The sequence below is a fragment of the Sminthopsis crassicaudata genome, chromosome 1, assembly GCF_048593235.1.
Source record: "Sminthopsis crassicaudata isolate SCR6 chromosome 1, ASM4859323v1, whole genome shotgun sequence".
NCBI lineage: Eukaryota > Metazoa > Chordata > Mammalia > Dasyuromorphia > Dasyuridae > Sminthopsis > Sminthopsis crassicaudata.
The window spans coordinates 273,836,091-273,858,474 of NC_133617.1; the positions used below are offsets into that span (position 1 = coordinate 273,836,091).

Consider the following 22,384-nt stretch of genomic DNA (forward strand, 5'->3'; position numbering starts at 1 on the left):
TTTTCAGTGACCCCATTTGGGGTTTTCTTGGCAAAGATACTTCAGTGGTTTGCCATTTCTTTCTCCAGCTTATTTTGCAGGCAAGGAGCCAGAGATAAGTAGGGTTAATTGACTTGTGTAGGGTCACACAGCCTACTTTCAGAGGCCAAATTTGAAAGCGGGAAGATTTCTGACTCCAGGCCCAAGTTGCCCTAGCTTCCACTTAACAGTTTATTTCTGGTGCAATGAAGTCAGTCAGTCAAACATTAAACACCCATCCTTCTGAAGTTCTTCTATTGCCTTATGGAACTAGTCTAATTCTGGAAGGCTTTGGTAGATTTATGCAGAAGTAGGCAAGACGGTAAGGTACTAGTAAAACTTAAATCATCGTTTAAATGTAAATTAATCTGATTTTAATTCCCTAAATTTGAAGATGGAACAGTAGCTCCATTTTTCTTTCCTGGAGATTCTGCAGGCCTAGCTGGGAATTCTGCTAGGGTGCAGGTGGGATGAAGGGCCACACTGTCAGCTGAGGGATAATGACTTTCTTTGCCTGGAGAAGTGTGGTGGTGATGGTGATGGTTTTGTAGTTTGGGGGAGGGAGACTGTAAGAAGGATGCCTGTTCAGCTGAGCACTGTAGTGTTAAATACCTGATATAAATAAACACTTCAAATGTTTGTCTCTGGCCAGTTGCTGAAGGCCTTCTGTATGTTTTAAATATACTTGTATAATCAACGTTTATTGTTGTTGATAAATGCTGCTAATAAAGGCTGCCTCTGTGTAAGAACTCCAGTTCCTTTCTCTGTCTTTGTATATTCCACTAAGTCCACTCAGGGAACAGTCAAGCAGTCAAATGGCCAGTCTTTGAGGCAACAGATAATTTCCATGCCTGGCTGTGTACTAGACTGTTCATTTGCTTGAACTATTGGATGAAGTCAAAGAGAGTTATTCATTAACACATATGAGTAATGCTCAAATAACACCCTTGGATTGTGACATTTAATAACTACTAATTAGTGGTGAGGATGATGATGACTGTGTGAGAAGCCTCTTTCCCTCCAGCTTACTGTCAACCTATTTACCTTACATTAGATGATGAAATCAGAAAAGTAGATGTCTATTTCCCCACCATTTGCCAGGAATCCTGGTTTTCTCTCTTTACACCTACAAATGGTATTTCAGCAAATTCATGATTTAATTTATATTTAAGCTACTAATTCAGATAATAATACTGCCACACTTTCTTCTGCTGTATGGTTTTTATCCACATTTTTCCATAACTATTCTGTAAGAAATTTATTCAATGTTCCAGAAAGTTAACCTTTTTGGAGGCTGAGGAGCAGTACCCAGTTCAGATTGTCCATCCGTTATCTTTCCTCCTTCCCATATGACTTGTCCTTTTGAAGCATCATTGTTCAAGGGTACTGAACTTAGTGTCAGAGGACTAATATCTTATCTCCCAAAGAAGAGGACATAAGTGATATTGATTATAATGAAATAATTATGAATCTTAAAAACAACTACTATTTTGGGTTAAAAGGTAAAAGGAGGAGCCTGGCTTTCCTACTATACAAAAGACACTGCAGCATTATATGCAATGGAGATGAACTAGGAGCTTTTCCAATAAAAGATGAAGAAAGCAAGAATGTACATTATCACCACGACTATTTTATATTGTGATAGAAATGTGAATGATAGCAATAAGACAAGAAAAAAGAAACTGAAAGAATGAGCATAGGCAAAGACAAAATAAAAGTATTGCTTTCTGCAGATGAAATGATTGTTTACTTAAGAAAACCCTAGAGAGTCAACTAAAAAATTAATTGAAACAATAATTTCAGCAGAGTTACGGGATTAAAAATAATCTATATAAATCATCAGTACTAATGCATATTAGCAAAACTCAGGAGGAAGAGATGGAGAAATTACATTTAAAATAATGTAAAAAACACTTAGGAATCTACCCATTTTGACATAAGAAATATATGAATTTATATTCATATAAATATATGAAACAGTTTGTTTTATGTAAAATCTGATCTAAATAATTGGATGGGTAGACTAAGCCAACATAAAATTATTACCAAATTCAATTTACTTATTCAGTAACTATCAATTAAAATACCAAAGGATTTACTTTATAAAACTAGAAAATCAAACACTACTAAATCTAGAAGAATAAAAGATTAAGAATCTAAAGAAGGAAGAAACAGGCCCAGCAGAATTAATCTCAAACTATATTATAAAGCAGTGATCATCAAAATTTTATATTGGTTAAAAAGCAGATGGGTCTATAGAATAGATTAGTAATACAATATATAGAAGCAAATAAATCGGCCTTTATTTTTTTGCTTCCTATTCCTTTAGTTTAGTTTCAAAGATAAGATTTGCTTAACTTTCTGACTGATCACAATTCTGGATGGGTAGGCATATCTAACTATTGACTACAAAGTACTTTCCAAAGTGAATCCACTGTCTTTTATCCTCACTAAATTAGAACTTTGTGATTCAAACTCTTTTCTCTTTTTGGAACTTAATGCTTGAAGATTTACCTGGTCTTATTTTTCATCACTTACTGCTATATCTAAAGACATCAGCTACTGGGTCAGGACTCCACATTCAGCAAAAACTGCTGGAAAAACTGGGAAAAAGTCTGGCTTAAATTTGGTATAGACCAACATTCAAACATATACCAAGATTAATTCCAAATGGATATATGACAAATATAAAAGGTCACATCATAAAAAAATAAGAGGAACAAAAACATTTCCTTTCAGACCTATGAGTATGGAAAGAGTTTTTGATCAAAGCATAAGATCCGACAATTTTGATTATAACAAAATAGAAATCTTTTTTCACAAACAAATTCAACAAAGTAAAATGAAAAGGTCAGAATTAAACTTGGTATTAAGACAGGTCTGACTCAAGCTGATAACTCTTAGTTAAGTTTGATGTTGGAATGAAATTAAGTCCTCAAAGGTCATCCACAGAAAAAAATACTTAGCAATAGCATAAAAAAGATTGATACAACTCCCTTTCCCTTGTCTTCATATAGAAAAACAACTGGTCAATACAATATTTGGGAGGATCTATCAAGTCTGAAAGGGCTTAACTCCATATATATGGACCTTTTTATGGCTTTGATAAACTAGGAACTCACTTCAATATGATCAAAAGTTACCATAAAGTTCTATAAAGTATAGCTTGAAACTAAAACAATCTTAGAAAAAGAAGGGTTTGATAATAGCTTATCTTCTTTCAGGAAGAAAGAGCTGGCTTAATCTATTTTGAGGAAGACTGGAGGAACTTTTGTAGATTATGTATCACAACATGGGGATGAGGGGAGGGGGAAATCCTTGCAACAAGTTTCTCTGTTAAATATCTCACTTCCAACATATGAGAACCATTCCCCAGTTGCCTCAAAAGGAGAGAAAATAAATGTTTGCTATTTGAAAAAGGAAATAAAATGAGAAATAAACTAGGAGAAAAAATAAAGAAAAAGGGCACTAGATGTTCAAGATATTAAAAAAAACCTAATAACTAAGAACTTAGATTGATGATACAAATAAACAAGAAGACATGATGCCCAAGAGGTAAGCACAAAATAAGAGAGGAATTTTTCTACAAGTATAAGCAAAATCTCTGGGAGTAAAAAGTTCTGTGAATACAAGGAATAAAAAATAAGGAATAATGTAAAATGTAAATTACATTTTAAGTAGATACTCTGTAAGAAACAATTGGATAACAGAAGGTAGAAAACCTTACGTAGGTAGCAGACTCTCCAAAAGAGAGAATGAAGCAAACAGATCCTGGGGACAACAAAAAATATAAGCACAAAAGTCAAAAGATGAGAGAAATTGAAAATGTAAAGTATCTGTTAACAAGTTGTCCCTAGCTTGATTTGGAAAATGAGTTGCAGAGGGAAAACCTAAGAATCATTAGGCTCTCCAAAAATGACAACCAAACAACAAAAACTGTGGTATCTATCTATCTATCTATCTATCTATCTATCTATCTATACATATATATATATATATATTTCAAAATAATCACAGAAGAAAAATGTTTATTAGAATTAGAGGATAAAGTGAAAATCCATTGATCACTTCTTGAGAAAAATTTCAAATTAAAAATAGGGATATTGTAGCCCAAATCTAAAACTTCCATGTCAAAGACAAAAATATTGCAAAGCATCCAGAAAAAGTTCAAGTACAGAGGAATCAGTACCACAGTCAAGTTCACATAAAATTTAGCACTATCTGCTATAAAGAAGATTAAATCTTGAATTATAATATTCTACAAGAGGCAAAAGATAAATCTTTATTACAAAGAATAACTTATCCTGCAAGATTGGATACGATTTTAGAGTGGAAAAATTGATTGTAATAAAGGACTTTAAGCATCCTTATGAAAAGGCTAGAGCTGAATAAAAACCTTGCAATGAAATCAATAGAATTATGAGAAACCTATTATAGTAAATAGATTTGTTCAATTGGTTAGAGCTAAATAGCAATAGAAGTGGGGAGGGGAAGAAGGAACTAGGAAGCCCAAGGATAGTCATTTCTCTACATCTAATGACTTAACAATATAGAAATCTCCCAATTACCATGTGGCCTAATACTATAAAGTCTTAAAATTCTATGCAAGATGTAAAACAGATGGACTCATTCACTATAGTAACAACGACTTGCTGTCCTTGGACTGAGTTTTGTCTAAAACTAGTGCTTTATTTTAATTATATAATGAAACCTTAGTCCTAAAATCCAGTGGTGTGGAGCTCTCTCCTTATTGGTAGAGTTCAGGGGTGGACTAGAGTTACCAAGATTAGAGAGAGCAATCTCTCCAATTTTATTCAAACTTCCTTTGAGTCACTGTCTCTTCAGACTTGGGGGGGGGGGGGGAAAGATCCGGTTGATAGAAATAATTTCTTGGTGGGTAAGATGTAGGACACTCTTGGTTGGGCTGAGGGGGCTTGCTTCCGATGAGTGTCTTCATTTTGTATTTTCTGATATATATTCTATGTGCATACTTCCTCCAATTTCTTCATTGCCATGATTTGGAGAGATGTGTTTCTTGGCTAATTGCTATATGAGGGTTCATTGTGGAAGTGATACTTGGCTGGAAAGGGGTCAAGTTTGGGATGGGAAGCTTGGGGGTCCCAGCTTCTCCCAATAATGAAAGTGATCAGAAGTTAGACTGAACCTGAAAACTTTGCTCCTTCAGATAAATAATATTTAAGGGAGTAGATAGACATAATTCTAGACTAGTACTTGGCTAAGATATAATGATATAATTTATGATATAAATATATGTCATGTATTTATACATGATATAAACATATCATGTATATTTATATATAAATATGATATACATATGTTTATGATATAATTCTAGCCTGGTACTCCCTTGGATTGAGGAAAGCAGGGCAACCAGCTTCAGCCTTCCATCTCCTTCCCCTCCTGGAAGGAATGAGATTCTCCTTGAAGGGTGGGGAGGAGGAGAAGAGGTTAGAAATGTCTATTTTGTCTTCCTTAGAGCCATGACACCCCCATGTTGCAATGGGGGACAGCCCTAACCACAATACTACTTTAGTAAAAAAAAAAAAAAAAAATCTACTTGTTTCAATGCTTTAAAGTTCAGTGCTATTTAACATAAATGGGAATTTACCATAAGTGAAAGCAGTTTCCTAACTGGGAAAGTATCTGGTCTCTTCTCCTTGTTTCTTGCTCTTGAACAAAAAATATTTTCTTTTCAGAAAATAAAGCATAGCCCTAGCTTTTCAAGTACTCTCCTTTTCTACCTTGGATTATCCCCCTTTCTTTCTTATGAAATAGTTTACTTTTTAATCCTAAATTGTTGCAAAATGCTTCTAATGGCTTGTGGGCTCCATGCAGGCCTAAAAGGGTAAGAAAATCCTATCTGTACACCAGGAATCTGAATTTCCTAATTAGCATATCTCTTAGCATGCTAATAAAGCCCTATTTTCAGTTTGACTTTCTTTCTTTAGTCCAGTCAGTAGGTAGGCCTCTCCTAGAGGTTGGGGGAAAATTATCCCACAATGAAGTGATTACATTCTACTAGTGAGGGAAATGACAATTATCTTCATAATCCTAAAATATTTAAGTAAGAGAGGAATTAAGAAAAATATTTTTTGTTTTGTGTTAAGTAAAGAAATAAAAGGGAAGGGAGAAAAGGAACACTAGGAAAATGTGAGAAAGAAGAAGGAACTTGCCCTCAAAAAAATGGGGTGTGTGAGAAAAACGTGAAAACATGAAAGAGAATTTATAACAATTATAAGGCAATAAAGAAATTACTAGAAAATACTTCATCCTGTTATGTGCCAATTCAACTATCATTTAAATGGATGGAAATTTAGAAAAATGCAAAACACTCAGGTAAATATAATAAAATTTAGATAAGATAATCTCCAAAAAATTTAATTATTTTCATATTATAACCCAATATAAGTGTATATTTATGTATACACACATAAACACATAGTATATGCATAATATTAAACTTTTTGCAAGAGTAGAAAAAGAAGGGATCTTATTAGTAAGGGAGAAACAAAATAAAGAAAACTTTAAAGCAATATTATTAATGAATATCATGCAAAAAACTGAGTAAAATACTAGCAAAAACCCTGAAGAAACATCTTAAACTATAATAAAACATAATTTGGTTGGATTTATATGATAGGGAATGTAAGGTTGGTTTAATGTTTTTTTAAATATAATATATAATAGGCTAAATTAATAACAAAGACAGAAATTACACGAATTGATAGATGGTAAAGAGATTTTTGTCAAACTAGAAATCCTGTTTAAAAAGCACATAACTTAAATGCATCAGAAAAAATGGACCTTTCCTTACTATAATTAACAGTGTCTAAAATCACACACTAGCATTTTCTGTGGGGAATGCCAGCGACCTTTCCAACAAGGATAAAAAGCAAAATTGAGGGAATAAATACAGGCAAAGAAGAAACAAATTTATTGTTCTTTATAGATGATGTCATAGTTTACTTAGAGAACTTAGAGATTCAACTAAAATTAATTAAGACAATTAAGAATCTCAACAAAATAGCAATACACAAAATAAACCCACAATCTTAATCTTTTTATATTATCAATTAAATCTGGCAAGAAGAGGGAGAATCATAGGGAATATATAAAATATTTGGGAGAACAGTCAATAAGGCATATGGGAATTATGTAAGTTCAAAAAATATACTTATAAAAACAGACCTAAATAATTGGAGAAATATTAATTGCTCATGGTTGGATTGTAATAATTTAATGGCAATAATATGACAATAATAACTAAATGTATTAAATACAATACTAATCAGCTTATCAAGGGTTTATTTTATAAAGCTAAAAAAAATAACAAAATTCAAGACTCTTAAAAGAAATGTAAAAAATCAAGAAGGAAGGTTAAAAAAAAAAGGAAGCTTTTCTATGATTATAGCAGTACCAGATGTCAAACTATATACTACAAAATAGGAAACATCAAAAAGCAGAAACAAACAAAGTGAAAAAACATAGCATAAATTAATAGACCCTCGCTAAGGGTTCATTATTGAATAAAAACTATTGCAAAAATTCTAAAAACAGTTAAAATTGGATTTAGACCAATATTCCAAACAATACTGCACAATAAGTTCCAAATGGATCCATGACCTAGATATTAAAAAAGTATATCATAAACAAATTAGCAGAGGTGTAAGGTCAAATGAAGGTCTGGGAAAGAGGAGAAACCTAATAATGTTTTTAGTTAGTGGGAAGCAGCCAGGCAATATTGAAAATGAGAAAGAGTGAAGATGATATGAGTCATAGAGAAGATTTTTTTTTTTTTTAAATGATGAGAGTACAGGCATGAGGCCTTGGTAAGTAAGGCAATTTTTTCTTCCTTCTTAGGTTGGATCAAAGAAGCCAAGGAATGACAGTGAATTGTGCAGAGAGGTTTCAAGAGGAGGAATGAGGAAGAGAGAACTCATGACAGGTGGCTTTCATTTTTGTCAGGAGATGTTTCCTTCTAAAAAGGAGGGGAAGGGGATGTGATGGGAAGGGTTTATTAGTTCTCTTCTTTAGCTTAGTTTAGAATAGCCATTTCAGAGAGTGTCCATCAAGGAAGAAAAAACTTATTGCTCCCCAGCAAGGACGACCAAATTTAGCTTATAGAATATAAGACTGAAGTGGAGCCAGTCTGTACAGAAGAATGTGACTTCTAGCCTCCTTGGCAGCCAATGGTGGAGGGTGTGGGTAATTCAAGGGTAGGGGTTGGCAAGGCATGAATGAATGGGATGGAATATCAGAGCAAAGGATTCAAAGGTCAAGTTCAGTGACCTAGTCAACTATGAGTCAGGACAATGGCAGGAAGAAAATGATGCTAAAGCAGAAAACCAAAATGGTGAAAGGCCTGGAGTCTCTGACACAGAAAGATCAGTTGAAGTTTAGTGATGTTTTTGGTCTTGAAAAAAGAAGCCAGATTTACCAACTCTGCTTTTAAAAATCGAAGACAATGTTCATTAGGATCAATTTACAGAAAAATGGAAAAATTTAAATTGTGATTTTTAATAGACAAGATTTAAAAAAATTACTTTTAAATATGTGCATTTTAAACACATGGAAGATTTCGTTCCAAATTCAAATAATTGCCCTCAAAAAAAAAAAAAAGTTTTAAGGAAAAGAAACTGACCCTTAACATATAATTCATGTCACTTATTACAAAATTAAGATAAAGTGCATAATGTAGAAAAACTCAGAACTTGTATTCATTCAGCCATTGCCAAGATTGTTAGTAGTGAACACAAAAGTAAATTCAAGGATGGATTGATTATATTTGAGGACCCAAAAACCTTTAAGTCAAACAAAAGGGTTTTGAAGAAGAGACAATTAGATCTGTTTTTGGTCTGAAATGATTGGACCAAACACAGTCCAACGTTGTCTGCTGCGCAAATGCTTGCAAAACGCCTACTATGTGCCAGGCACATTCTCCAATTTTACAATCCATTCCACCATGCCATCCTATTCCATAGAAAAAATTAAAATTTCAAAAGTTCCAGCCTTGGTGAAAAAAGACGAGCCAGGTAGGAGTCGAACCTACAATCTTCTGATCCGTAGTCAGACGCGTTATCCATTGCGCCACTGGCCCTGCGCAAATCGGGCGGGGGAGGGTGTCTACACAAAGTCTAGAAGGGCGGTGGCGCGCCCTATTTACCAATAGATTTGCCGCGTGGATAGGGCGTGCAGGTGTGCCAAGCTGCCGCCATTACCGCAGTGGTCTGGAGTTGGACTGGAGCGAGGATCAGGGTAAGAACTTTCAGCGTGCTCTTGAGCAGGGACTCAGGGACCTTTGCTTAGGTCGGTCTTTTGAATCCAAAGTGCAGGTAAGTAATTGGGTATGCGCAGGCGCAAAATAAAAATTCCGTCTGCACACAAGGAACTTGTCAACCCCCGCTGTTAGCTGTTGAATCTCACGGGGGCGCACGCACGAACCGTGTCCCTTCGATAGCTCAGCTGGTAGAGCGGAGGACTGTAGTGTGAAACACGTGTGAGACATCCTTAGGTCGCTGGTTCGACTCCGGCTCGAAGGAGACTGTTTTTTCTTCCCTTCGACACCATGCAAGTTTAGATTTCTTATATGAAATTAAAGGGAAAGATTTCGTTCCTTTCCTGACTTACAATTTTCAACTTACATATTCTTCAAGTGACCTTATATTTAACTGTATTTATATACTTCCCCAGCAAAATAGAAGCACCCTGAAGGCAGGGAGATTTTCCGGTTTGTAGGTCAGTCAAGTCTTGGGTGCACTTCCTACCCCTTTCCCCTTTTGTTTCCGGGGGATGGAGCGGAGAAAAATGAATGATTGATCATTCAAAACATTAATTTATAAAAGGATGATCAGGGCCACCTCTCCAACGACTGAGGCAGGGAGACAGCATAGAAAAGACGCTACGAAAAGGGGATGAAAATAGGGAGAGGCAGGGACAGAAAGATAGGGAGAGACACAGAAAGGAGAGTGGGCTAGTGACAGAGAGAGGAACAGGAACGAGACGGAAACCTAGAAACAGAAAGAAGCTGAGAGACCCGAGGGAAGGAGAGAGAAAGGGGGGCACAGAGAGGAACAGAAAACGCGCATACCCCGGGAAAAGAGCGGGGAGAGGAGGCGGCACGGAACAGACTAAAGAAACAAAAGGCAAAGATTGAGAGAAAAGACAGAAGAAAAGGGCAGAAAGAGAGGAGACAGAGAGGTTTCTCTGGGAGAGACCAGGAGAGAGAGAAGACAAAGAAAAAATAGAAGAGACAAGAAAAAGAAGGGGGAAAAAAAAAAAAAAAAGAATGATCAGAGAGAAAGAGGCAATGATAGGAGAAAAGAGGCAGGGACAGAAAAAAAGGAGGAAAAGGGAAAAACATGAGACGGAGAGAGTGAAATAGACAAAAGGCGCAAAGACAGCGAAGAGAATAGAAAGAAGAGACCAGACGGCAACGACAGAAGAAAGACAAAAGAGGCAAGGACATATAGGGGAGAAAGAAAAGAAGGAAGGAAAGAAAAGAGAAGGAAGAAGACAAACGGGAAACAAAAAGAGCAAAAAAAGAGTCAAAAAATAAAAGTAGATCAAAAAGTCAGACACGGTGAGAAAAGAAAGAGACAGAAAGACAGGAAACCATGGAGAGAAGAGATAGGTATACGGGACTGGAGAGAAAAGTACAACCCTTAAACCTGACGTGGAGACTGGGGCCCACAAGCAGCCCTTTTAAAATTCAATCCATTTTCTTAAAACCCCGAGTTGGAAAACCACACCCTCCAGAATAAGAGCCTTTTCCAAATTAAAAGACCCTTCCCTTTCCAGCCGCTGCTCTCACTGTACCTGGACCCCTCGGGTGGGCGATCAACTCGATTTAGCCTAAGGGAAGTTTGTGGAAAGGTACTCTGGGACCTTTCTAATCTTCAGGGAGGTGGATGAGGAAGAGAGCCCAAGAAATGGAGGGAAGAGAGAGAAATAGGAGCCGCTTTTACTCTCCCGGAACATAACGGGGTACAGCTAGAGTAACGGGAAAAAGCGAGGAGCTGCTTTATAGAGTCGTCCTGGGCCCTTCCCTGCAGCTTCCTTCGATAGCTCAGCTGGTAGAGCGGAGGACTGTAGAGGCGAATGCTACTTAGTGATCCTTAGGTCGCTGGTTCGATTCCGGCTCGAAGGAAAGGCTCAAGTTTTTGCTTTCAATTGTTATTTTTTTAAAGGTTTTTTTTTTTTTTTTTTTTTAAAGTTTGGTGAGAGCCAGTTCCGGAGGAAAAAGAAAAAGGTGGTGTAGTTTAGAGGAGGAAGTCTGACAACTCTAGCAGTTGTTCATACTCCCTAGGGGAAGCGCTAAAAACCGCTTCTCCAGTAGGGGAATTAGCTCAAATGGTAGAGCGCTCGCTTAGCATGCGAGAGGTAGCGGGATCGATGCCCGCATTCTCCAGTTCCCTTTTGACTCTTAAAAACTCCCCGTCCTTTTAGCGGTACTTGACAATACAGCTTTACTTTGTGTTTCAAAAACTTTACAATTTACATTGTCCCTACTTTTTATTGCAAGATAAATCCAAATTATAAATTTAATCAACATTTATTAAGTGTCTACTCTGTGCAGGCACTGTGCTAAGCACTGAAGATTCAAAAAGGCAAAAGACAGTCCCCTGCCCTCAGTCTATTGGGGGAGAAGGCGTACATATAAATATATACAAAACAAGTCAAGCACAGAATAAATAGGGCATAATCAACGGAGTGGGAGGAAGGTAGTATCTAATGGCAACAGGTGCCCAGTGATGGGAAAAATGTCCAGGGGACAACCCCTCTTTCTCTCCCTTCTCCGTAGGCCGGGCTAGCCAGCTGGCCCCGCGTTGGATCCTACCCTCCCAAAGCCAAGTTGATTTTCCACTCAGCGCAATGTCTGGCCCTAATAAATATTAAATTAAATGAATAAATAATAACAATAACAAATTAAATAATTAATAAATAATAAATTAAATAATAAAGATAATGATTAGTAAATAATAAATGATTAATAAAGATAATGATTAGTAAATAATAAATTAAATGATTAATAAATAATAATGATAACTTAAATAATTAATAAATAAAATATTAAATTAAATTAATAAGAGGAAGAGATGGATGGGGAACTTTAAAAAAAAAATCTGTGATTCAAGGGCTGTTGAAGTCAAAAATAACTGAATATAGTTTTACATTTTATTTTCTCTAACAGAAATATTCTGCCTCTTCTCATTACCTGGCCGCTTGGGCCTGACTCCTCATCAGTGAAGGAATTTCCTTCCACCCCTAAACCTAAAACTGTATGAAAATTTTTAAAAAATTTCAATTCTATATCGGGGTCAGTTAAGAGAAAGAAAATAAGGAAGAAAGGAGAAAAATCCAGAAAGAAGACAGACCAATCAGAAAACATTAAATTCCCAGAAGTAGACCTAAGTAACAAAATTAAGATGGGAAAGGTGGATGGTATATGAAGCCTTTCGCCTGGCGCTGCCCCTCCCCCCCATGGTTGTGATCTCATCAGCTCCCACAGATTCATATGTCATCTTTATGTAAATGATTCTCAAATCCATTTTTCCTGCCCCAATCACTCTGCTGACCTCTAATCTTGCATCTCCAAATACCTTTCAGACATCTCAAACCGGCTTCTTCCTGTTTGTGGAATTGAATCGATTTTAGAGTCTGGGTTTAGCTATTTATTTTCTGGGTGATCTTGGGAAAATTCATTGAACCTCTCCCAGTTATTATTTTATTAAGAATTCCTTCATTTTTAAAAAAAGTGTTTATTATTTTATTATTATTATTGTGAATAAGAGAGGCCTGTGAAAGTGAATTAATTATATAATATGTAAATGAGGGGTTTTGAAATACAAACAATTTACCCAGAACCAGAGGTAAATCCCAAATGGAGTTGTGCTGATTTACTAGAAGGGCAGAAGGAGACTTCTGGTACGGGGAGGAGAAGGATTTTCTGGTCAGCACAAAGAGAGAGGGGGGACAGGTAAAGTAGTCACAAACTTAAATTTTTAGTAAAACTGTTCAGGAGTAAAGTAAGACACTGTTTTTGAATGGAATGATCTATTAGGAAAACAAACACTATAACAGTAGGATTTCAGGAAACAAGCTGAAGGAAATGGACTTTACTATGGATGGGCATACAGTGACCCTGCTTTGATGACAAAATACAAGAATTTTATTAATTCAATGATTCACCATGGAATGGGCATTGGCTCATTTAAACAGAGACCTGGGAAAGATCTTAGCTTAAAAAGGCCAAGGTCTCCCACCCTATTCAGAGCCATCTCTAGTCATCCTGATTTGTATCTTGCCACTGGGCCCAGACAACTCTGGAGGTTAAAGTGAGGCAGGTGACTTTGCACAACCTTCCCTCCCTTAAATCCAATTCACTGGCAAGTTTTGTCATTACCTCCCTAAAGTCATGGTCTCTTCAAGAACAAAGGACAAAGATAACAGGCCTTGAAGGCCCTGGGCCTGGAATCAGGAAGATCTGAGTTCAAATGTAGTCATGATGAGGTGTGGGAATAAGGGGGAGAGATCCTCTCTGTTAGGAGCTACAGATACAAAATGGGAAAGAATTCCACAAACCCTGAAATCTGTGGCTAAAGGAAGTTTTATTGTTCACTAAGAGGGAATTCTCTTAGTGGGTAAATTCTTAATGAAGAAATTTGCAAAGAGTGTGTAAACAGAAACTTATTTTATGAGCAAATCTTGGCATTTGGGGGAGGGGGTGCAGCTCAGTTTATTGAATGAAATTATTTTGAAGGCTTCTGGAATTTCCTGAAGAGGATGGGCACCCCCAAAAGATCAATGGAGAGTGATTTGACCAAGATCTTCAATTGAATGACTCCACTTAATTGAAGAGGTTTGTCTGGGAAAGTACGCTTTTTCTCACTACTTTTGGAGTCCCAATATCTAGTTTCACTCTCATCAGTCAGATCATCTAAGAACCAGGTCTAACTCTTCTAGGGTACTGAGTCTTTTTTGCTATTTAGTCTGCCAGCATCTTGGGGTGTTCTTTTTCTCCCACTAGGGAACTTGTCTTTTCCATCATTAATTGTTAAAACCCCTTTCCTTATATTATTTTTCTGTTAGAAATGACCAGCAGGATGATTTCAGAAAGCCCTGGAGAGACTTACATGAACTGATGCTGAGTGAAATGAGCAGAACTAGGAAATCATTATACACTTCAACAACAATACTATATGCTGATCAGTTCTGATGGAGGAAAGAACTCTGGGAGATGACTATGAACCACTACATAGAATTTCCAATCCCTCTATTTTTGTCCACCTGCATTTTGGATTTTCTTCACAGGTTAATTGTACACTATTTCAAAGTCTGATTCTTTTTGTACAGCAAAACAACTGTTTGGACGTGTATACATATATTGTATTTAATTTATACTTTAACATATTTAACATGTATTGGTCAACCTGCCATCTGGGGGAAGAGGTGGGGGAAAGGAAACAAAAGGTTTTGCAATTGTCAATGCTGAAAAATTACCCATACATATATCTTGTAAATAAAAAGCTATAATTTTTTTAATAATCTAAATAAATAAATAAAATAAAATAAAACCCCTTTCCTTGCTAACTATAATGTTAAAGTTCAGAAGGAGATTCCAAAAAACTGGGGTCACAAACTGGTATTGCAAGATATCACCAAAAAAAAAAAAAAAAAATTACAGACTTGAACCTAATTCCAAATCCAGGGGCAAAGTTTGTTGTAATTGTATTGGCATTTGAAGCAGGCTAAGTTTCAAAAGCATTTAGCAAAGAACTAGGAACAAGAAGATAAATGTAGAGGAAAAGGATAGAGAGAACTGGTTCTTCATGTCACTGATATGCTAATTTTATGGTAGAACTGAGGAGAGGTCTGGTATGCACCTCACCATTTGTCTCAGAAATCCTGTTATCACAGTCCAACAAATTGTTATCTGGCAGCCAGGGTTATCGGTAGAACTACTGCACTGTGGAGACCCAGTAGTTACTGCCACATTTTCCAGAGAAGCTGCCTCCCATCAATATGATATCCCAATTTTATTCCATATTATCACTCCTTGTGTCTATTGTATCTCTTCATTTTGTCTGTAATCTCTTTTCCTAAATAAAGGTACCTTTTGCCAAAGAGAATGGCCATTGTATATTCTTCATATAAGCAAAACCCAGCATTTGGTGCCTACAATCTCACCACTATGCTAATGTTTTTCCCAGTGAGCCGGGACTACACTTAAGTGTTTTACAACTAAGATATCATCTGATCCCAACAACAACCCTTTCTATATTTATTTAGCATCACATTGTGGCTGCTATATAATTGTAAAAGTGGGAAAAACTGGGTCTGGATTCAAGAAGAGGAGGTCAAATTTGGCCACAGGCACTTATTAGCAGTGTGATTTTGGGCAAACCACTTAATCTTGGTTTGCTTCAGTTATCTCCTCTATAAAATAGGACTAATGATGTGGTACAGTCCTCAGGAAGGATATAGCAATAACCCTAAGGCCACTTGGCCTTGGGAGTGACTGTATGGTTATCCTGACCCAGGAAATTCTATATGACCAGGATGCTTTAGAAAACAGCCTGTTGGTCAGTGATAACAGAGTTTCTGAGACTAATGAGCAACAATAATGAGGTGCTTAAAGTTGACATAGGTGCAGAATAAAATTGGGTGTCCTGCCACTTGATCTAGTGGCATTTCAGGACTAAAAACGTTCCCCTTGAGCTCTGCCCAGAGAACTATGGGTATTGCATCTGTGCACAGTCAGAACCCAGACCACCCCTCAACTCCATCATCAACTGATGAGAAAATATAGCAGTAATCCTGAGACCCCCAGACCTTAGGAGTGTTACTGTTCTAACAATCTGTTTGTCAATGATCCTAAAGTTTCCTGGGCTTTAAGAATACTATAGTATAGTCCTAGAAACTTTGCTAAGTGCCAGATAACAATCTGCTGGTTGGTGATAATAGGGTTTCTGAAGTTCAGACCAGACTACTCCTCAGTTCTACCTCTGGGCCATAAAAATTAGCATATCAGTGACAAGAAGAACCAGATCTCAGTCTTTTTCTATAAATTGGTGCTTTTGCTCCTGATTCTTTACAGAATCCTTTTGGAATTTAGTCTGTTTCAATTGGTGTTAGAATTACAATAAACTTTGTCCCTTGACTTGGAGATGGGTTCAAGCCTGCAATTCTTTTGAAATACCTCGAGACACCAATCTGGAACCCCCACATTTTGGGGTTCCCTTGAACCCCAACATTAGTAATAGCACTTTTCAGGGTTGAGTGAAACAGAAAACTGCAGACTTCTTAAAATAATAACCTTGAGTAGTATAAAATCACCATTAAGGATTTGTTTAATTATTAAGGTCTTGGGAGAAGAGCAAAGATGAAAATAACTGAGATAATCCCTTTTGACCCTTGTTCAACTGCTTAAAGAAAAAAACCTGACCAACTGTTTAAGGGCCGGGACATATCTGAGAAGTCTCCAAAATGGCTATCTCTATCTATTGATTGAGAAAAGCCTGAAGTAAAATAGACCAATTCTCCTTAGTTACTAGCTCAGTAATTTAAAAACCTTTAACCCCTCTTGCTTAATTGATTAATAATCTTTGAAACAAAATAGACCCCATTTTCTTAATAACATTTTGAAACATTTATTGCTTAACCAAAACCCTGGTACCACAAAAAGCCAATCTGTATTCTAAAGACAACAAATAAAGATTGAGTTTGCCAATGATTTTAAAAGGATTAACAGGAGATGGGTGGGGCGAATAGTTTCTGTAAACCTTGACTATGTAACTATGTTCCTTATTACTGTAAAATTGGATTTCCTGCCCTGCCTCTCTTGAGAATCAAAATAAAGTCACCTACCTCACTTTCTCCTCTGGAATCATCTGTACCTAATGGCCAGATAGAGATCAGGATGACTAAAGATGTCCTTGGATGCAATAGGAGACCTCTGCCTTTTTAAGCAATGGTCTTCAATAAGTCTTAGTTTGACTTAGGCCAGACCCATTCAGTGATTATGGCTAGGTAGCAATGGAGGCAAAGAATCTCTTCTTTCACCTAGTCAAAAAACCCCCAAAAAACTAAATGAATAAATAAATAAATCTGGGAGAAGAAGGCCCTCAGAGTTTCTGGCCTGATTGCTGCTTACATTCAATCTGAGTCAATCAGGACCCAAACAATGATTTGGCACACAGTATTATTATTATATGGAATACATTTTATTCAACTTCACAAAATGGAATAGAAAGAACCCAAAGTGATAGGTTGTAAAGTCCTGTTATCTCTAGAGACTGCCGATTGCTCTCTGGGAGGAGATCTGCTGTCTCAACTCAATCTCTCTTTTTCCTCCAGAGAGCAGCCCTCTTTTATCCTCCCAGAGAATGGGCATGGAATAACTCAGGGGCTTCTGGGAAAAAATACTTCAACCAATGAACTTGCTCCTCCTAAACATTAAGCACCTCCCCAGAAGTGCGAAGGGGTAAAACTCCCAGTAAAGGCCAGAACTAGAGAATTGTTAAGTACCGACTTAGCACTTAGTAAGAACCTAACAATAGGTAGTTTAAAATTATGAATGATTTTTCTAATAATGGGTCATCTTCTCCGAGGAATTATATAGAGTATATGACTCATCTGACAAGGGAAACTGAGGCTGGAAACCCCAAAAAGAGTCATTTCCCTTGTCAGATTCCCATCAATAGTATCAGTGATTGATCAATCAATAAACATTTACTAAATATCTATTATGTGGCAACACTGCTACAGATTAATGGAAATACAAATAAAAGCAAAAAAATAGCTCCTGCCTTCAAGGAGCTTGAGATCCAATAGGGGGAAAACAACAAAGAAATTGAAAAGGAACATAGAAGCTGGTACTTAGTGGGATTTGGCAAAGTTGGTGTGATGGAGAAAGACATGGCTTTAAAGTCAATAAGTTATGAATTCCAGTCCCACTGATGTAATAATACATCTTCTAGGAAACACAACAATAATTCTAAGGTCCCCTGACCTTAGGGGGCTTCTATTCCAATAATAAGTCAGTGATTGTAAATTTTCTGGCTTTGGAATCAGTGATCCTGAGCTATTGTTCTGTCAATGCTTATAAAAGTCCTCTGGCCTAGGAATATAATAATGTTTCTTCCCTTAGACTTTAGGGAAGATATATTAGTGATCCTGAGATTATTGTTCTAACAATCTATCAATGATTTCAAGTCTTTTGACCTTAGAAGAGTCCTACAAACATTACTGATTGTTGTCAGTGATAACCAAATTATTGAAATCACTCCTTGGTTCTCCCTCTAGACCATAAAATTAGCATATCTATAACATGAAGAACTACATAAATGTGTCTCTTTGCTTCTGTTTCTTTGTGAAATTCTCTTGGAATTTAGACTGCTTTAATTGGAGTTAACAATGACCATAAACTTTATTCCTTAACTTAGAAATATGTTCAAGCCTGCAAATTCTTTTGAGACACTTCTTGACACTGGTCTGTGACCCCAACTTTTTTGGGTTCCTATCCAACCTCAATACCACCTCAAACTCAGGGAAGACATGTGAATCTGGGCAGAAACTTAGCTTTTCAGCATATTAGAGCAGAAGCTGCAACCTGCATCATCCTGGAATTATTTATACCATTAGTTCTCAAAGTGGGATCTGGGAATCCCTGAGACTCTTTGGGGAAGTCTGTGAGGTCAAAACTTTACACAATGATGCTAAGATGTTTTCATTTCTAATATGAAAACTATCCATTGATAACCAACATAAACAAAAACTTTTTGGAGGGTTGTCAGTAATTTTTGAGTGTAAAGGGAGTCCTGATGAAGAGGTGTGAGAAAGTGGCAAGGTCTGAGAAACTCTAAGGCTAGCCAGCCTTGGGAGTGCCACAAACAATGCTGGCCAATAGTAGTAATTTATTATTAATTCTGTGAGTCAGTAAGCAGTAGAATTCAATGATGAGAACTATCCCATTCTTACTATTCCTCAGTTGTACATCTAAGCCATAACATTAGCATGTCTGATATAAACTGAGATCTTGGGGGGGAAGGGTGGTCCTAGGTTAGAAATCTCAAACCCTTCTGGGAAGGGCTCCACCCTCCTGTTCATAGGGGAAATCCCAGATTTCAGAGGGAATTTGGGAGGGCTTTGAGAGCAGCACAAAAAAAACCATCTGGGAGGTCTAAGAAGAGAAAATTGGGTCCCCAATTTCACCATTAAATCAGGCCTCAATAACGGAGAAGGATAGGAAGGGAAGTAAGAAACAAGTATTTAAATAGCAGGTCATGGAACTTGTAAGGCAGAGGGAAAGTCTCCAAACAATTCTTAAGTTTCCCTTCAATCCTCATTTTATGGGAGGAGAGGCAAGTGAGACCAGAATGCCGGAGCAAGAGGGAAGAAGTCCCCTTAGCAAAAAGAGATTCACTGGTCTTATCGGCCACATCCCTGTGTTAGGCTGTCATGGCGGAGCAAGGGGGAGCTTGACCCCCAAACTCCTACCAAAGGACAGGGCATTGCGGGGGCAGCTTGTCCCCTGTAGGCAGTCTCTCCTCCAGTGCCCCTCCTGGCTGCACTCAGGGCAAGGACTGGGGAGTTTCCTCAGTGGATAGTTTCAGACCCTGTCTATGACACCTGAAGTATGAACCCCTAAGTTTCCCAGAAGTGTCAGTAGCCAAAATATGGGACTGTTCTCCATTTCTCACTTTAATTTTGTGGTCTTTTTCCTCTGCTGCAGTTTGTTCCCTATTATTAAGAACTCCAACAGCTGTTTCTAACAGCTGAGTGGGAGAAGTTTGAGGACCTAAAACTGGCTTCTGCAGCTTCCTCCTTATATCTGGGACAAATTGTTTAATATTAACATCTCCCCAGGAAAGATCAAGGAGGGCGTTAGTCTTAGCCCTTCTGGGGTCTCAGAGCAATAGCCAGGTTTCTCCTCAGCCTGGGAGAGATTTGACATTGAAAAAGGCAACTCTATTTTGATGGACATGGCCCTCTTCAACAATGAGAGGAACCAAATCAGTTCCAATTGAGCAGTAATGGACTGAACCAGCTACACCCAGCGAAAGAATTCTGGGAGATGACTATGAACCACTACATAGAATTTCTAGTCCCTCTAATTTTGTTTGCTTGCATTTTTTATTTCCTTCACAGGCTAATTGTACACTATTTCAAAGTCCGATTCTTTTTGTACAGCAAAACACTATCTGGACATGTGTATATATATTGTATTTAATTTATACTTTGATATATTTAACATGTATTGGTCAACCTGCCATCTGGGGGAGGGGGTGGAGGGAAGGAGGAGAAAAATTGGAACAAAAGGTTTGGCAATTGTCAGTGTTGTAAAATTACCCATGCATATATCTGGTAAATAAAAACTATTTAAAAAAGAAAAAAAAAAAGACACCTCTGCTCTGAGTGTCTCTCTCTGAGAGTCTGCTGCTTCTCTCAGGGGGCAGAGATTAGAATCAGTATCCTGAGGAGGAGAAAAGGGGTCCCACTCCTTGTATCAGAAGGATTGAGGAGTGGGGGCTGGGAAGTCTCAGGATCTGGTTCAGATGAGGGGGATAAGTTAAAGAAATATTGTCTGACATAAGGTCCTGTCTTTGGCAAAGAGGTAGTTTTGAAAGGGTGTCCCTAGAGGAGTGGAAAGGAGAAAGTTATTTAATAGATTAGTATCTAATTTCTATTTTCCTCCAGCAAATTTAAGCAGCATCTTGCGGTGCTGTTTTAATTTAAGCTTTTTAGTTTTGAGATCTTTTAAGCCGAATTTGTCTCTGTTTAAGAAATAGCCTAAGGGGGAATCCTTAGGAATAGAGACAGAGGTAGATTGTCTCCTTTTGCCACAAGTCTTAGATTTCCTGGATTTCTATAGTGCCCACTCCTCCTAGGTATCCCTAGAGAGGGAGAGAGAGAGAGGTGACAGAAGTTTACTGATTAAGGAGAGTCTTGTCAGAAACACAGGAATTCCGAGAGCCAGGTGCCTCCAGCCAGAAATTCTGCTGGAGCACGAAGTCCTGACAACCCAAATCTTCCCAGGTATTTGGTGTCCCAGCTATAGAACAGACAACAGCAAGAGAATGCTTACGTTGGCCAGAATTTCAGGGTTCCCCGGACCGGGCCACTCAATGTTGAGGCATGAAATGAGAGTTGAGAGATCCCCTGACAGCAATGGGGTCCCCTGGCCAATTTAGAGGCTTTGTGAAAGAATTTGCAAATCTCACTGAATACAGGCTCGAGGTATGTGGCAAGAATGGGTTTATTACAATGAGAAATAGTTTTCTCAGCAGGCAAAATCCTGCTAGGATTTTCACAAAGATCTGGGCACACAGAGCTGGATATATTGGGCTTCTCTGGCCCTGAGCCACGGGCCAATCTTCTCATAAATTTGAGGGACTAATTTTCAACTTAATAGAAGGCATTGATCATGCCCCTAGGTTGAGATTTCCAATTGAATGAGATTACTTATTTGGGAGTTTCCCCTATGAACCAAAGGGTGGTGTCCCTCCCAGAGGGCATAGAGATTTCTAACCCAGGACCCTCTTCCCCTCCTCCCCCATGTCAACCTAATCTTTGTTTCTATTTCCTATGAAGTTATCCTTTCGATTCTGACTCTTTGCTAGATTCCCTTGGAATGTTAACCAGCTTCAATTAATGTCACAATTACCTCCCTGATTCTGCCTCTTTGCTAAAAACTTCAATCCAATCCAATCCAATCAGCATTTATAAAACACCTACTATATCCCAGATTCAGTACAAAATTCTAGGATATGAAAAGAGGAGTTAATATAGGACGTGGAACATAATGGAAAGAAAGTCCCAGACCTCAAAGAAGTAGCAACCTGAATGGGGAGTGTCTAAGGTGGGAAAGACAACACCTAAAAGGAGAGCGGAAAAGATAGGGAAATGAGACACCACGGGAGTACCTGGCTTGGAGGCATTTTATTCTTTAGATTTGAAACAAGGTTGATGGCAGCAGATGCAAACTACAATAAAAGTCTGTCCCCTATAAAAAAAAAAAAAAAAAAAAAAAGTCATTGAGAGGAGTTTAACAAAGGGGAGAGGTTATCAAAGTACTCCATGGAACTCAGCAGGATTGGGGAGTAAGCCTGGGAAGAGCTGCTGCTACCCGCTGCTTCCCCAGCTGTAAACTAATCCAGGAGTAGACTTACAAACAGTCCTCTTTACAGTGAGAGAATACTTTATTCAGTGATTCTCCTGAGAAGCAGATGTATTAAAAAATGAGACTGTGTGGAAAGGTGAAGAACTTCCAGATTAAGCACATATTGATTAGAGACTGTTAGCTAAAGTAGATCAAGCCTATAGGCCTCAGCTTCAGCTTTTCCAA

At 37.6% G+C, this 22,384-nt stretch overlaps 4 non-coding genes across 4 annotated transcripts; 3 read left to right on the forward strand and 1 right to left on the reverse strand.

The window, feature by feature from the left end:
* Window positions 1-9,063: 9,063 nt before the first annotated feature.
* TRNAR-ACG (transfer RNA arginine (anticodon ACG)) lies at window positions 9,064-9,136 on the reverse strand. The gene has a single exon. It is a non-coding gene; the product is annotated as a tRNA-Arg (tRNA).
* A 350-nt stretch (window positions 9,137-9,486) lies between these two features.
* Window positions 9,487-9,578, forward strand: TRNAY-GUA (transfer RNA tyrosine (anticodon GUA)). The gene is given in 2 exon segments: window positions 9,487-9,523; window positions 9,543-9,578. It is a non-coding gene; the product is annotated as a tRNA-Tyr (tRNA).
* Window positions 9,579-11,093: 1,515 nt separating this feature from the next.
* On the forward strand, window positions 11,094-11,185 carry TRNAY-GUA (transfer RNA tyrosine (anticodon GUA)). The gene is given in 2 exon segments: window positions 11,094-11,130; window positions 11,150-11,185. It is a non-coding gene; the product is annotated as a tRNA-Tyr (tRNA).
* Window positions 11,186-11,373: 188 nt separating this feature from the next.
* TRNAA-AGC (transfer RNA alanine (anticodon AGC)) lies at window positions 11,374-11,446 on the forward strand. Its single transcript has one exon. It is a non-coding gene; the product is annotated as a tRNA-Ala (tRNA).
* The last annotated feature ends 10,938 nt before the right edge of the window (window positions 11,447-22,384 follow it).